Here is a 15463-nt window from a genome sequence, read left to right as displayed (position 1 = left end):
ATAGTAGAATGCCAACATATAGGAATGACAGATTTAAAAAGTCACTATTTGGTGATCATCACAGCAATAACTAATGAATATAAGGGTAATCAGTGCTAAAACTAACAGGTGAAATTTGATGAAGCTCAAGTTATTCACAAGATATTAAAATAACTTTCCTACTACTAATTACTAATTTGCATGAAACTACTGATTGCCAAACTTTACAGAAGAGTAATAGCAGATACCATATTAACCAAGTTGAGAAAATAATCACCAGAATTGGGATACAGAGACATCGTGTGACTTGTGATGTATTGAGAACACAACATCACTTCTATGAAGTTCAAGGCAATAAAGAGCATAACCTGAATCTAATCATCTAATCATGAGAAAACATCAGACAAACCCAAGCTGAGAGATATTCTACAAAGTAGGACTCTTAAGAAATGTCAAGGTCATGAAAGAAAAGGCCTGGTAACTTTCCAAACTAAGAGATTAAAGAGACAGCTAAATGTGATATGCAATCCTTAATTGGATCTTGGAGGACACTATTGGGACTATCAGCAAAACATGAATAGAGTCAGTGAGTGAGATGATGGAATTCAATGTCAGTTTTGTGATTCTGATGGCTATACTGTGGTTAAAAAGGAGAATGTCCTCGTTTTCAGGAGAAAGTCACTGAAATAATAGAGGTAATGGAACAGCATGTCTGCTACTTCATCTCAAATGGTTCTGAAAAACATTTTATATTTACGTGTGTTATTAGGTACTACACAGTGGATGTGTAAATGTATGTATATGCATGTATACACACATACAGAGAAGAGAGAAGGATAGAGAAAAAAATGATATATGCCTATTGCAGTAAAATTACAACAAATGGAAAGCTAGATAAGATTAAATGGAGTTTTTCATATTATGCTTAAAACACATCTGTACAATAGAAACTTCCTTTTAAAAAAGATTGTGTCATAATTATCAGACTTCATTGGTCATCTCTAATGAGAAGACGATGTAGGCTGGAGAGGACAAAGATTGAAACCAGTCTTCTTTAAGTATACATTGTTTAACAGACTGACCTTCGAAAACAGGTACATTTTTACCAAATTATAAAGCAAAATTAAATTTTAAAAGGGTAATTTCAGAAAATAGAAAATAAAATGAAAATTATGATCCTAAATATGTAACCTATTGGTAGCATAACCACACAGATAGGAGCTATTTCATGTGAGTCCAAAATGGAGTAATTTGACCTAATATCTCTAAGGGGATGTATCATAAGGGTAAAAGGAAGTGCAAACAAAATTTAAACTCATTTCAGTATTCACAGGTGAGACAGTATTGGAATTGCGATTGAGAGTTTCTTTTGTGTATATAGTGGGAAAACAGTGCATAACATGATATTATATTACCTTCATTAGTACTGAGAACAGGGATTCTTAACGAACGTGAAAGAAGATACATATGTGAAACAGAAATAGTTACGTAAAAACTCTGCAGTCCCGATTTCAAACTGGAACTATCAGTATAAATACTCGACACATTTCTATCTCGTAAAAAACGGAATATTGAAAAGGAATGAGCAGCATTCTGGCACTCAAATTTTAGTCTTGAAAATACTATTTTTCACCAGCAAACCAAAGTTCCTTGGGCAAATAGTTGATTCAATGTCTGAGACAGGAATTACACAGATTCTAAGTACAAGCTTGAAGAGGCCCCAATGGAAAATTCATCATCAATTAGAATAATTAACTACAATGGATTGAAACACGTCAAATATGTCTAAATCCATGAGCTAATAAGAATAAAAAGGATAATAACTCATCACTCAACAGTGGAAAATGCCAGAAAACAAATTCATTACTTTGAGAGCCAGCAAATAAAGGTAAAGAACCAACCACTTAATCTTGATTTTCCTATATATACCATTTCATTTTAACCCAATAGTAGAAGAGCAATTTTTTCTTTAGAAGTATCCTACTAGTAAGTGAAAAAGTAATGATGGAGTTGGGATATTTATTTTCAATACCTAATAAATTAATGAAGCAATTAATCATCAATGGCTATTAATATCAAACCAAGAAAAACAAAGGTTACATAACTCCTGATGAAAGAACATTACACCACTATGAAACAGACTTGCTGAAAGAAAAATCAAACCTGATTCTGATCAAACCTCTATATCCAACTAACAGCTTACAGAAAATTCATACAACTGAGGAACATGTTAAACTACTCCATGGGGATGCCTCATCATTAAAATCCAGATGGTGAGAAACTCTACAGCACAAAGGACCAGGCTTTTTCAACATTTATTTGTTACATGTGGAAAAAAGAGAGAGAGATGAAAGAGAATTTTTTTTTTTTTCATCTTTTTAGGGCATCGATGGCATATGGAGTTTCCTAGGCTAGGGGTCAAACTGGAGCTGTAGCTGCTGACCTACACCACAGCCACAGCAACACCAGATTCAAGCTGCTTCTGTGACCTACACCACAGCTCGTGGCAACGCTCGTGGCTTAACCCACTGAGCAAGGCCAGGGATCGAACCTGCATCCTCATGGATACTAGTCAGATTCATTTCCGCTGAGCCATGACAGGAACTCCAAAAGAGAAAATTTTTGATTAAAAGAGATCAAAAAGACATGAAAAATTATAAATTTTGGACTTTTTAAGGAAGATGGGTTATATTTTAAAAGTAAATTGAAAACACTATGATGTTTATGAGACAGTTGGGAGTTTAAACATGGCTAGCTATTGATGATATTAAATAATTATTTATTTTAAAGTCAATAGCATGGTAATTACATTTAAAATAGTTTTATCTTTTAGAGAGTCACACAGAAATACTTATGGATGAAATTAGAGAATGTTGGAATTTTCATCAAAATAATATTAGGCGAGGGGTAAGGAATGGCCATAGGAATGAACAAAATGGTCATACATGGAAATTGCTGAGGATAAATGATGGATACATGAGGGTTCATTACACTACTGTGAACCTCTGTACATGTCTGACGTTTTTCATAGTAAAATTAAAACCAATTTGGAACTATTACAGTGAATTCAACTCAACTGACACTAGTACTTTTAAGTATTTTTATATTATAAAATTTACACACATGTAAAGATTTTAAGAAATTAAAAGAATTGCAATTTTTAATAGGCATATTGTATGTGCTAATAGTAGTCCTCTTTGTCATCAATTCAAATAACATTCTCAGCTACTCAACTTTACATATGACATTTTAATTTTTTTTTTTTTTTTATTTTGGGATTGTTGTATGTATGTATGTATGTATGTATTTGTCTTTTTAGGGCCACACCAGCATATGGAGGTTCCCAGGCTAGGGGGTCTAATCGGAGCTACAGCTGCTGGCCTACACCACAGCCACAGACACACCAGATCCGAGCTGCATCTGCGACAGCTTAAGGCAATGCCGTATCCTTAACCCACTGAGCAAGGCCAGGGATTGAACCTGCAACCTCACGGTTCCAAGTTGGATTCATTTCCGCTGAGCCACGATGGGACCTCCTTGACATTTTAATTTAACAGAAAGATTGATATCACTTGGCTAAAGAATGATTCCTCTAATAGCTACACATTTAAGAACACATAATTATTTTTTAATACCTAGAATAAATGAAATACCAAAATATCCTGAAATGAGTCAAAGCTACACTTGACTTTAAAAAAGGTTTATTTTTAGGACTGAAACTCAAGTACACACACATAGACATACATATATATGTATACACATGTATATATATTTGTGGATATGTATATATAAAATATATATTTTTAAAATAGAAACATAATAGAGGTCTGAAAATAAAGAGAAATAAATTTTAAAAAGTGCTATTTTCAATTCAACTCTATTTTAAGATGCTAATCATGCTGTTAACTTATATGAAATCATGCTGTTAACTTATATGAAAATAATTTTGACATGTTAAATTTTTCACAACAGTACGTCTAATTGAATTTCCAGTTACTAAAATTATATGGATCTAGAAAATACTCATTAGCACACAAATTTTGTTTTTATCACATTTTTAAAATTTAAAATACTTCTTTCTCAGAAATCTCTAAAAGAGTATTTACAAGGATGTAGTACTCTTAAAATGGAATCAGGTCATCATCATGGAATTTTTGGAACAATCTACTGTTTTATTTAAAAATAATGAAAGAGGCATATATGTGTAAGCAGTATTGTGCAGCAAAAAAAAAAAAAAAAAAAAAAAAAATACTCCCTTAGGAATAGATAAACACAGGTTCTGATTGTTACTATCATTATCTATATGGCCAAGGGAAAATCATATACTATCTAGAATTGAATTTCTTTCATTGGTATCATAAAATAGGAATAAATTGTTTCTGCAAACACATTCAATAATTTTAAAGGAACAGAGATATCTCATCTTTAAAATGGGATAATAATGTTGATTCTTTCCTGGGCTCATTGAGTGCTTCAGAAAAGCAGGGTATAATTATAAGCAAACTCCGAAAAACTCACCCTCAGCTGGTAGAACCTGATTTTTCTTTCATCCTCAGGAGAAATGAATAAACTGGAAACTGCTAGGAAAAAGACTCCCTCCGTGGTTGACTTTAGAAAAGCAGACCATATAGTATGAAAGATTAACCTGAATCTCTATCTGATTTGCGAGCAAATCATCTTCTATGCAGTATTTCTCAGAAAGGAGGTCAAAGAGATGTCTGAGGAGTCCAGGGGTCTGGAAACTGAAGCAGCAGAGAAATAAATAGTGTCTCCTTAGGGTCAGTGCCTCTAATTAGCACAAAGAGAACCTCCACTGCTCTTACATAGTCACAAGTGAGAAAGAGAGTCTTATTACATCCTGTAACCTGTGTGTCCTGGAAAATGCTTAGGAAAGAAAAGGTACTTTCAGTTAACAGTTGAGAAAATTTCTTTTCAATGTGCTGCAGGGATTTTTTTCTAAATCACAATTCCTGAGTTCAATATTAATTAATAATATTTTATTAAAATTATTTAATTTTAATGCTTATTTATTTCAAATAGATGTACACATATTCAATTACATTAGAAAATATATCAGAGCTTCAAAATCTAAAGTAAAAAAGCAAGTCTAAAATAAGTTTCTATTTTTAAATTTCATGTTTGCCAAATAAGAAAACATCAAATTGACTAATGTTATTTCGGTGTAGGAAATTGTTGAAGAAATGGCCTATCATTTAGTTCCAAGAATGAATTTATGAGTATATATATATATATATATATATATATATAAATCATATGTAAATTTTATGTGTGTATGTCTGATATATGTGCATAGTGTATGTGTAATACATACATATTTGTAAAAGCATGATAACTGATTTGCTATTAGAAATTAACCAATTAAAATGCCTAAATTATTAAGCTGCAAAAAAAGGCCACTGATAAGAACTAATTAATGGTTAAATTTATCACTAATTAAGCACTTTAAATGAAGGCTGATGAATTCTAGACTGAAGTATTAAAAAGAATTTTGAAAGGAATAAATAAAATGTTTAAAAAATATAATACATGATGGAGAAAAAAAGTAAACTTAAAAAGAAATGAGGAGTTCCCGTTGTGGCGCAGTGGTTAACGAATCCGACTAGGAACCATGAGGTCGCGGGTTCGGTCCCTGCCCTTGCTCAGTGGGTTAACGATCCGGCGTTGCCGTGAGCTGTGGTGTAGGTTGCAGACGCGGCTGGGATCCCGCGTTGCTGTGGCTCTGGCGTAGGCCGGTGGCTACAGCTCGATTCGACCCCTAGCCTGGGAACCTCCATATGCCACGGGAGCGGCCCAAGAAATAGCAACAATAACAACAACAAAAAAGACAAAAGACCAAAAAAAAAAAAAGAAATGAAAAGGTCAAGAAAATAACAGTGTGTCCAGAGGTTATTCAATGTTTATCTACATTGTGGATTTTTTTTTTAATTTTGAATTTTTTGACATGCAAAAGATATATAAAAGAAAATATGAAGAAAGAGGTTCAACACTTTACTTTGGAATAAAAATAAAGAATAGCTACACGGAATGGATTTACAATGAGATCCTGCTGTGTAGCACTAAGAACTATGTGTAAATACTTACTATGCAGCATGACAATGGGAAAAAAAATTATGTATACATGTATGTGTAACTGGGTCCCCATGCTACACAGTGGGAAAAAAAAGTGTGTTGGGGGAAGTAACAATAAAAAATAAATTTAAAAAAAAGAATGTTCCCCAAACGTTTTCTTCTAGGAATTTTACAATTTCAGGTCTATGTTTAAACACGTGAATCATTTTGAGTTGATTTTTGTGTATGACATAAGAAAGGGGTCCAGTTTTATTTGTGCATGTGGCTGTCAATTTTTCCCAACATGTTTTTGAAGAGACTATCCTTTCTGCATTATAGTCTTGCCTCCTTTGTCATAAATTAATTGATCATTGATACGTGGATTTATTTTTGGGTTTTCTCTTCAGTTCCATTCATCTCTGTTTTTATGTCAATATTATATTGTTTTGATTGCTGTAGCTTTGTAATATAATTTTAAATCAAAGAGCAAAAAAAAAAAAAAAGAATAGCTACTTAGCTCTACTTGAGGTGTTTGTCCACATGGGAAGCAAAAAGCAGCTACAGTTATATTCCTAAAAATTAAAATGTGATTTTCCAGTCTCCTACTGAGTCCTTCATACTTCCACTCTTCAGCTCTACCTGTCTCTCTGCCTGTCAAGCTTTCTCCCATATTAAATATGCATTTGAGTGCTCCACTCCCCAAAAGATGGTCACTTCCTCCATATGTCCCCATATATTATCTTTCACATTATTTGAAGTTATTAACTTATACATGTTTTCACTCTATTAAACAGAAAAGACTCTCAAACACAAAAGCCATGCCCTCTGCATGGTTATAAGCTCAAACCTGACACATAAAAAACACTGAACTGATTGATGAATGACTGAATGGAGGCAATGGAAGTACCAACAACAAAGGACTGTTGATGATAACCTTTTATCTTTTTAATCTGAAATTTTAGTAAAAAAATGTTTTAAGATAAAAACATTAAGCACTTTAAATGAAGGCTGATGTTAAGATAAAAACATTTTTGGTATTTGAGAATACTGACATTGTATTCACTCCTACATCCCTCTGGAAACACATCTCTCACACACACACAAATATTCCAAGTTAAAATATAAACTTTATTAGTTTGGACTTCACATATTTAAATTTTCATAATTTTCACAGGGGTATAGATGACAAATTTATTAATGACTGTGACAGACTCAAAAATTTTATTTTATATTTTTATTTATTTCTTTTTTTAGGGCTGCACAATTAGCATATGGAGGTTCCCAGGCTAGGGGTTGAACTGAAGCTGTAGCCACCGGTCTACACCACGGCCATAGCAACGCGGGATCTGAGCCACGTCCACGACCTAAACCACAGCTCATGGCAACGCTGGATCCTTAAACTAATGAGTGAGGCCAAGGATCAAACCTGAATCCTCATGGATACTAGTCAGATTCATTTCCACTGAGTCACGACAGGAACTCCTCAAAACTTTTAAATGAGGGAAATATAAGCTCCTCCTTAAAAGAACAAATTTGCTCTTTGTGGATGAGAAGGTGAGACCAAATAATCAATAAGGACCCTTTGAATTCGAATTTTAAATAACTGTTTCCATGAAGTCAAACTTCCATTAAACCAAACTTTAAGATTGGATATCTTCATGTATTAGAAAGGAACAACATTTTAAAATGAAGTGAATATAATTTTTTCAAATAATAGCACAGTTGAATATGAACTAATTCTGTAGACTTCAATAGTAATATATTTTTTGCTATTTTTAAATAATTGGAATAAATTATATAGTTGTCATTGGGAAAAAACTATTAAAATGCATCTTTCTTCCTGCTAACAAATATCGTCTGCACTATTCCCATAACTTAGAGTGTATAGACAACTTCTGGCACACTAAGTGCAAAGAAACTATTGGGTAATTTTAGCAAACAGCACTAGTTTGAGCTAACATGTAACAAAACAAAAATCTTTTATAATCCAATGAGCCATGCTTTAAAAGCTCTAGTGTTCCCTGAGAAGCACTCACAGTCATTAAAAAGCAGCAATGTTATCCCATAAGAGATAATGTAAAAAGGAATTTCCTGCTGTAATGAGTGAGACAAAGTAACGAAAACAACCAAATTGATGCTGCTTTACAGAACAAGAAAAAGAAAACAACCTAGTATTTGTATAATGTCACACTTACTTTGATTGCCTGGATTTTCACTGTCCCGGTTTTACAATAAAGATTAACCATTAAGCATTTTGAAAAATTTCCTGACGTGGACAAAAATATTTTCTGGGTACCCAAAACTTTTTCAAAATCAGAAATTATAACACTTTTTCAAAAACTCAGTCTTCACCATTGTAATCTGGGCATTTACTTGAGAATGAATAAAGACTATCAGACCTTAAAAACAAATGTCCAAATATGTTTACTCAACTATATTTGATTAAATGCGGTAAATGTCTTGTATATTTTGTGTGCTATTTATTCAGCTTTCAGTTGAACACTACGTATTCAAGGGCTTGCCATCCTGTGGCTTGTCTTCATAAAGGGCAAATCCTGTCTCTGAATTATCACTGACAATTTCCCTTCCCAGGATGTAGGGCACAAAGTCCACAAATTGAAATAGGTGAATTAAAGCTGTGACTGATGCCAATTTTCTGATTGTCAGTCCATCTCTTCCAACACAAGACTAAAAAGCACAAGATTGTTAAGACCTGAAAAGACTTACCAATTGAGTTCTGAAACGGAGTGGCTAGCCTTGTGATTTGCTGTAATCAATCTGAGAAAAGACCTAGTGTCTTTGTACTTTACTCACTCCAGTCCCGTCACCTTAGTTAACCTCTGGCATTTCACTTTGTAAAAACAGTTTACTTGATATATAATTTACATACCATAGAGTTCGCTCATTTAAATACACAATTCAATGGTTTTTAGAATATTTACAAAATTGTGCAACCATCACATAATCTAATTACACTTAGGCAGAACATTTTCATCACCCCAAAAAGACCTCCCAAAGGAAGAAGAGAAGAAGAGGAAAAAAGAGGAAGAAAGGGAAAGAAGGAAAGAAGGAATTTCATTTTAAAGAGTGAAAACAATGCTTATAAAAAATAGGAACTTTAAAAAAACACTGTAAATATATATTCAATAAAATTTTTAAAGTATATTTCTCACTTTATTCTAGATGATTATATCTTTCCTTCCTTTTTCATTATTAGTAACAGGATGGGCAAAAGATTCCTGGAATAGAATTTTGTAAACAGAGCACTGGGGCATCTTGGATTAGTTCTATCACTTTGCAAACCATGAAATTCACTTTTAACTAAGAGTAGTTGGACTCATTCCATGTTACCTTGAGGAATTTTGAAATAATTAAAGTATTTCTGTAACTGAAGCAGTGAGACTATAACTAGAGACTCTCAGCTCCTTGGCATTACTCCAACCCTAGTTCTTACTTACGATATGACTATGACTTTATACTTACCACATCTGACTTCTACCCTAGATCACCATTAACTTAGCTTACCTTGCTGCTAATGGAAAAAGCTGGTGATGCTTGTTAAGATTGAAGATTAGTTTTGTTTTTGCCCTTTGTGTCTTGCTTTTCAGGATTAGCTAGCCAGAGATTTATGACTTTGATAATGTTCCAGCACAAATAAGACTTGTCATGGAACCATGACAAAGGCAATCATCTCTGAAAACAGAAAATTGCCCCCGTCCAACTCACAGCCCTTTCTCTTTTCCCTATATGATCTCTGAACAAAACCTGGAAAGTTGGGAACTGGTTCTTTGGGACACAAGTCCACCTTCTCCCCAGGACTGCTGGCTTTCTTAATAAAGCTATCTTTCCTTTTCTGCAACATTTGTCTCTCAGTATTGGACTGCTGGGCCACAACTCAGCAACCAAACCTGAATGCAGTAACAGATTTCTGGCAAACCAGCCCAGGAGTGTCTTATCCCTACCTCTCCTAGCCACCCCCTGTCTGAAAGGCCAGGAGTGTTTGGGTAGGCCAATGGGGAACCCCATTGCTTATATCCTGTCAGTCCCAAGAGGGAGATTTGGGGGGACACATCCCAGTAGCTGCCAAAAGCATTTGTTTATGAGATTCTTCCTACCTTTTCCTGCTTGGCACAAACAGCCTACTTTTACTTTACTTGGGAGAGGGAAACACTGCGTAAGTCTACTGGTGAAAGCTGGGAGCCTTCCTTTCTGCCCATTTGGGCACTTGTGCCATTTGGACCAGAAGGGTCATTGTTGGCACCATTTGGGGTGGGAAATGGCTCAGTGGTCACTCCATACCAGTCTCTTCCAAAGGGGAAACTGTTTGTTTGTTTACAGATTAGCTATTTGAAGTTAAAAAGAAAAAGAATATGTACCTAGTTAGGGCAGGAGGGAATCCATTCCATCTTGAAGTCCCTTGGGAAGGATTTTAGCAGATTGGCAGAATTATAGCTATAATCCTATGACAAAGAAGAAAATGATTTTGTGGTGTAATACTATTTGGCCCTTGTATGTTTTAGAACCAGAAGAATAGTGGTCTTTGAATGGATCTCTGAACTGCCATACCATTCCACATGAGAATTGTTCAGTCAAAGATCAGGGAAATGGAATGAGGTATTTTGGGTACAAGCCTTTATACTGTTACACAGCAAAGGCTCTTCTAATAAAGAGAATAAGCTAATGGTACAACAGGCTAAAAGGAAGGGAAAAAGACTACTCCCTCTTTTGATGAAACCCAGCAGGCTATGGAGGAGAAAGATTTGCCACTACAGGAACTAAACCTCCCTCCACTATCTGAACTGACCTTTGCTTCAGTCCTACTAGATCTTCAACCTGGAGCCATGGTGGAAGATCTTCAATCTGGAGCCTTCCTCCCTTGCCAGTTCCTGGAAAAAGACTCTTGTTTGTCCAATGCTTTAGAACCACGAAAACAGAGTTATAAGACAGGGCCCAAAATGGTCTCTCTCTCCACTTAAGACTTGACAGGGCACCTAATTTGGCTAGGGAATCAACCATCCAGCAGGAGGGTAATTTCCGTTAAAACAATTTCCTGCTGGTGGATTGAATGTTCAGGGAAAACCCATTGGATATTACTGGACTTATACTCCTTTTTCTACTGCTGACTCACTTCACTGGAAAAATGCTAGTCTACCCTAGAAAGATGATCCTCAAAAAATGGTTGAAATGCTTATTAGCATAGTCTCAACTCATTGCCCTTCTTGGGCTAATGTGCAGGCTCTGATGAGTATCATGCTCACTGCTGACTGAATGCTGGCTGGTCTTAGATAAAGCCAGAAAAGAGGTCAGTCACCTCCACTAGGAGATCCAGCCAATACCCCAGAACCCAGTCTGGCTGTTCCAATGGCCAAGTCTAACCCCCAATGGAGATGGCATGCTCCAACTAGGATACTATGGCCAGTGTACTCTGGCTGGCTTGCAGAAAGGGGGCCCTAAACAAAGGAGTCTAAATGAAATTCAAGAGATGCAGCGAGAGGCTAATGAGAATACAGCTGCTTGGTAGAAAAGAACTTAACAAGTACACAGGAAGTATTCAGATATGGCCCCTGAAGTCCCTGAGAATACCTGGATGGTAAACATGACCTTTACAGGACAAAGTGCCCAGACATTAGGAGGCAGCTTCAGAATTTAGAAGGAGCAATCGGAATGAATCCATTTCAATTGGTTGACATAGCATACAAGGTGCCAGAGAAACCAGGAGGCTTAAACAAGCCACTGTTTGTTCAAAGTGTTCTTCAAAGGGAACCAGGACTTTTACCTGGAAAAGGCCCTGGCAAGGCACAAGCCCTCTTAGGGGGAAATCAGTGTATATACTGTAAGGGAGAAGAACATTGGAAGAAAGACTGCCCAAAGCTGAAAGGAAATTAGAAGGATAAGGAATGTCAAAAGAAAGGACCAGAGGTAGATGGTGGAACAAGAACATGATTCAAATAGTGAATGAGGCTGCCCAGGGACACCGTTTGGTTCCTCCAACTCAATTCCATAGGAGCTCCACGTACAACTGACAGTAGAGAATCGACTAATATATTATGTTTACTTGATATCAGGGTCACTTACAGTGTGCTGAATAATAAATTTACTGGAAACTCAAAAAATGCCAATGCAGTGGTGGGGGTTACAGGCGAACTTCAACAATATCCATTTCTTCATCCTCTGAAATGAAAGTTAGGAACCTTAAACCTAAAACATAGCTTACTTTACATGGCAGACTGACCTATCCCTTTTCTGGGATAAGGTTTGCCGTGCAAACTTAAAACTCGAGTTTTAAGTTGAGAAAGAGAAAACTCGTTTTCTCCCCCCAAAAACAGATGCTTAAAATCCAAGTTCCTCCAGAGCAGGCCCTGTGTCTCCAATCTGCACCTGACCCAACCAAACGATGTAACTGAGACTCTTTCTATCTGAAATCTACAAGGGCTGATGGTATCCCTGGGAGAGCCAAGACTGTGAGGACAGTGATAATGAATTTAAAAAAAAAAAAACAGGGTTTTAACCCTTAGGAAGAAACAATACTTGGTTAAAAGGGAAGTCTTAGAAGGAAAACAAACTTTCCTTTACAGATTTTTAATCTCTGGCTTCATTTGAGAATGCAGGTCCCCTTCTAACATCTTGGTCAAGAAGCCACATACCAATAAGTACAGATTTGTCCAGGATTTAAGGGTAATTACCAATATTGGCCAGGACATACATCCTACTGTTTCCAATCCTTACACTATTTTGATGGCCATTCCAGGAGATTACAAATGGTGTTCAGTTTTGAAAGATGCTTTTTTTTTTTGCAACCCCTTGAAGGAATAATCCCAATTTCTGCTTACTTTTGAATAACAAAGTCCCAAAACTTAGGCTGTCTTCCAGTATTGCTGGATTGGACTTCCACAAGGATTTAAGAATTCCCCCACCGTCTTTAGGGAATTATTAGCCTGAGACTTGCAAGACTTAGAATTAACAGAATGCTACTGTAATATGTAGATGGCTTGTTAACAGCCAGTCCAACCTACTAACAGCACCAGCACCTGGAAAATACTATCGTGGGGCTCAATCACCCAGCACACTGGGTACAAAATTTCTCCCCCCAAGGCACAGAAGTGAAGGAGACTGGTAATTACTGAGGATTTGGTACAAAAAAAAGGAGGACGAAGCCTACTACCTGAGCTCTCTTAAGGCCCCCACCAACTGAAGACAATTGAGGGGATTTCTAAGGATGTCTGGCTTTTGCTGAATCTGGATATCTAAAAATGGTCTTACTGTGAAACTTTATATGAAACCCTGAAGGGCCTTGACTCAGAGGCCCTGATTTGGACCATGGAATGCCAGAATGCTTCCAATATCATAAAAGTTAATAACAGCCCTGACTTTGGGCTTGCCAGATCTCAGGAAACCCTTCTGTCTCCAAGTGCATAAAAAACATGGACTAGGATTGGGGGGTCCTCATTCAAAATGTTAGAGAAGTGCCCCAGCTGGAGGCATATTTCTCAAAATAATTAGAACAAACTGCTAGAGGCTGACCTCCTTGCTTAAGAGCAGTAGCTTTTACTTGTGATATATTAAAAGAAGCTGAAAATTTTTGCTTCAGGCCAGGAAATGACTGGGAACATTCCTCATCAAGCATTGACACTGCTGCAACAAGGATGGGTACTGACTCCAGGATTAGTCAGTGTCCTACTAGATGATCCTAATATGCCTACTTGAACAACAGAAGCCCTCAACCCAGCCACCCTCCTCCCTGCCGGTGAGGGTAGGGCTGTAGACCATGACTGCTTGGAAATCACAGACACTGTGTTTTCTAGCAGACTTGACCTGAGTGACCAGCCTCTGCTAACTGTGGATTGGATTCTCTATACTGATGGGAACGGCTTCATGGACAATGGACAATGATGAGCAGGGTATGCAGTGGTCACACAGGAACAGGTGATTGAGGCTTGGGCCTTGCCAGCTGGTACATCTGCACAGAAGGCCAAGCTGATAGCATTCACCCGAGCCATAGAACTGTCTCAGGGTAAGAAGGTAAATACCTACACCAATTCTAGGTATGCTTTCATAATAACCATTGGAGCCATTTGGAAAAAAAGGGGGCTTTTGATGTAAGGAACAGGGAAATCAAATATCCTGATAAAATATTAAAATATCCTGTGACAGGTAATTCCTCTGCCAGAGGCTATAGTTATCATGCATTATCCTAGACATCAACAAGTAGACACTGTTAATGGTCAAAGGGAACCAGACTGCTGATGAAGCTTCCCAACAGGTGGCTTAAGGGCCCCCTCTGGTGGCTGCAGCTTTGGTACCACAGGTAGACTTGTCTCCCTTCTTAGAGGTATATACTGAAAAAGATCAAGAAAAGGCATGAGACTAGAGAGTCACTAACAATGACCCCCATTCTTGTTGGAAAGTAGCTGCATAGGGCATGATATTGTTGCCTGAGGCTCTGGTATATTTTGGTTTTAAAAATATATATACATGAGAGTTCTCACTGACGCTGTGATGCACTACTGGATCTGATGAGACCTTACCTTGAAAGAACCACATCTTCAGAAGAGTGCTCAACAAGTTGTCAATAGGTGCATAATATGTGTCAGAAATAACCCCAAGACTGAGAGGCAATTATGCTGAGATAGGTTCTCTTTATGCCCACTCTCTGGAGAGTCTTTATCAGAAACAGGTGTTGAATTCTAAATTCTTCTATTCTTTCTTTTCCAATTACAAACATCTTTTTTTTTTTCTCTGATTTGTTCTACATTGACAAAGGATTAAGACAAATGTTAACATTTCATCCAAATTTTTCTTTGAAATTTGCTAGTGTAGAAGAATAAGTGTCACATTCTTCAAGTTATCATGGGACACTTCAAAAAGCCAACTCACAGGAATTAGCATTGAGCTTTTTGGTATCTGGGCTACATTACATAGATATATTATTTATATCTATATATATATTATATATCTCTTTGCAATCTTTTGAGATAAAGTTGCTTTATCACTTAGATGAATTAGATTTTATCAGAAATCATTCCAGCTATCCCTGAGATATAGAAACCATAGTAGCTTCATGCTCTAGTCTTTAAATAAAAGTCCCCAAAATGTGCCTTTTACTCTTGTCTATAAAGTACACAGTTTCCTTAGATTTACTCCTTATTCTATCAGATATTCTATCAGAGGTACCAAAAAATATGAAGAAAATTCTCAGGATCATATTAATCTATAGCAAGGAATCTTAGGTATTTGCAAAGTAATTTGGGACTGCAAAATGAGGGAAGTCAACTTTCATTTCTTGCATACTGCTAAAAGTCATCTTTAAACACTGCATTACAACACCTTAAGATTCATTCCACATGGTAACATATTTACTCTTAATATAATATTATTCCATAAGACCAAGAATGATTATCTTTACAAAAGAGATGTA

The 15463-nt window shown here is 36.3% G+C and overlaps 2 protein-coding genes across 50 annotated transcripts in view; both read right to left on the bottom strand.

Moving 5' to 3' along the window:
• The window catches only part of GULP1 (GULP PTB domain containing engulfment adaptor 1), a 263558-nt gene that overhangs the window by 142815 nt on the left and 105280 nt on the right, over positions 1 to 15463 (bottom strand). For 10 of the 49 annotated variants that reach the window (XM_084999181.1, XM_084999152.1, XM_084999166.1 and 7 more), the window contains exons 3-4: positions 10853 to 10934; positions 10425 to 10508 (exon numbers count right to left, since the gene is read on the bottom strand). The exons of 34 other annotated variants lie outside the window; for them this stretch is intronic. The gene's annotated coding sequence lies outside the window, so the exon portion shown is untranslated. Of the gene's footprint in view, positions 1 to 4497; positions 4644 to 8775; positions 8844 to 10424; positions 10509 to 10852; positions 10935 to 15463 lie in introns of those variants that run through there. 5 more of the 49 variants (XM_021075369.2, XM_084999180.1, XM_021075377.2 and 2 more) reach the window with 4 other exon arrangements.
• Positions 1 to 15463, bottom strand: part of COL3A1 (collagen type III alpha 1 chain) — a 528757-nt gene that overhangs the window by 486309 nt on the left and 26985 nt on the right. The window lies entirely within an intron of this gene.

This window comes from Sus scrofa, chromosome 15 (genome assembly GCF_054392235.1).
Source record: "Sus scrofa isolate SSC_HxYL_T2T_F1_AM1 chromosome 15, Sscrofa_HxYL_maternal_Yorkshire_Landrace_v2.0, whole genome shotgun sequence".
NCBI lineage: Eukaryota > Metazoa > Chordata > Mammalia > Artiodactyla > Suidae > Sus > Sus scrofa.
The sequence above is the reverse complement of the archived record's forward strand: the minus strand, read 5'-3'. Positions and strand labels throughout refer to the sequence as shown.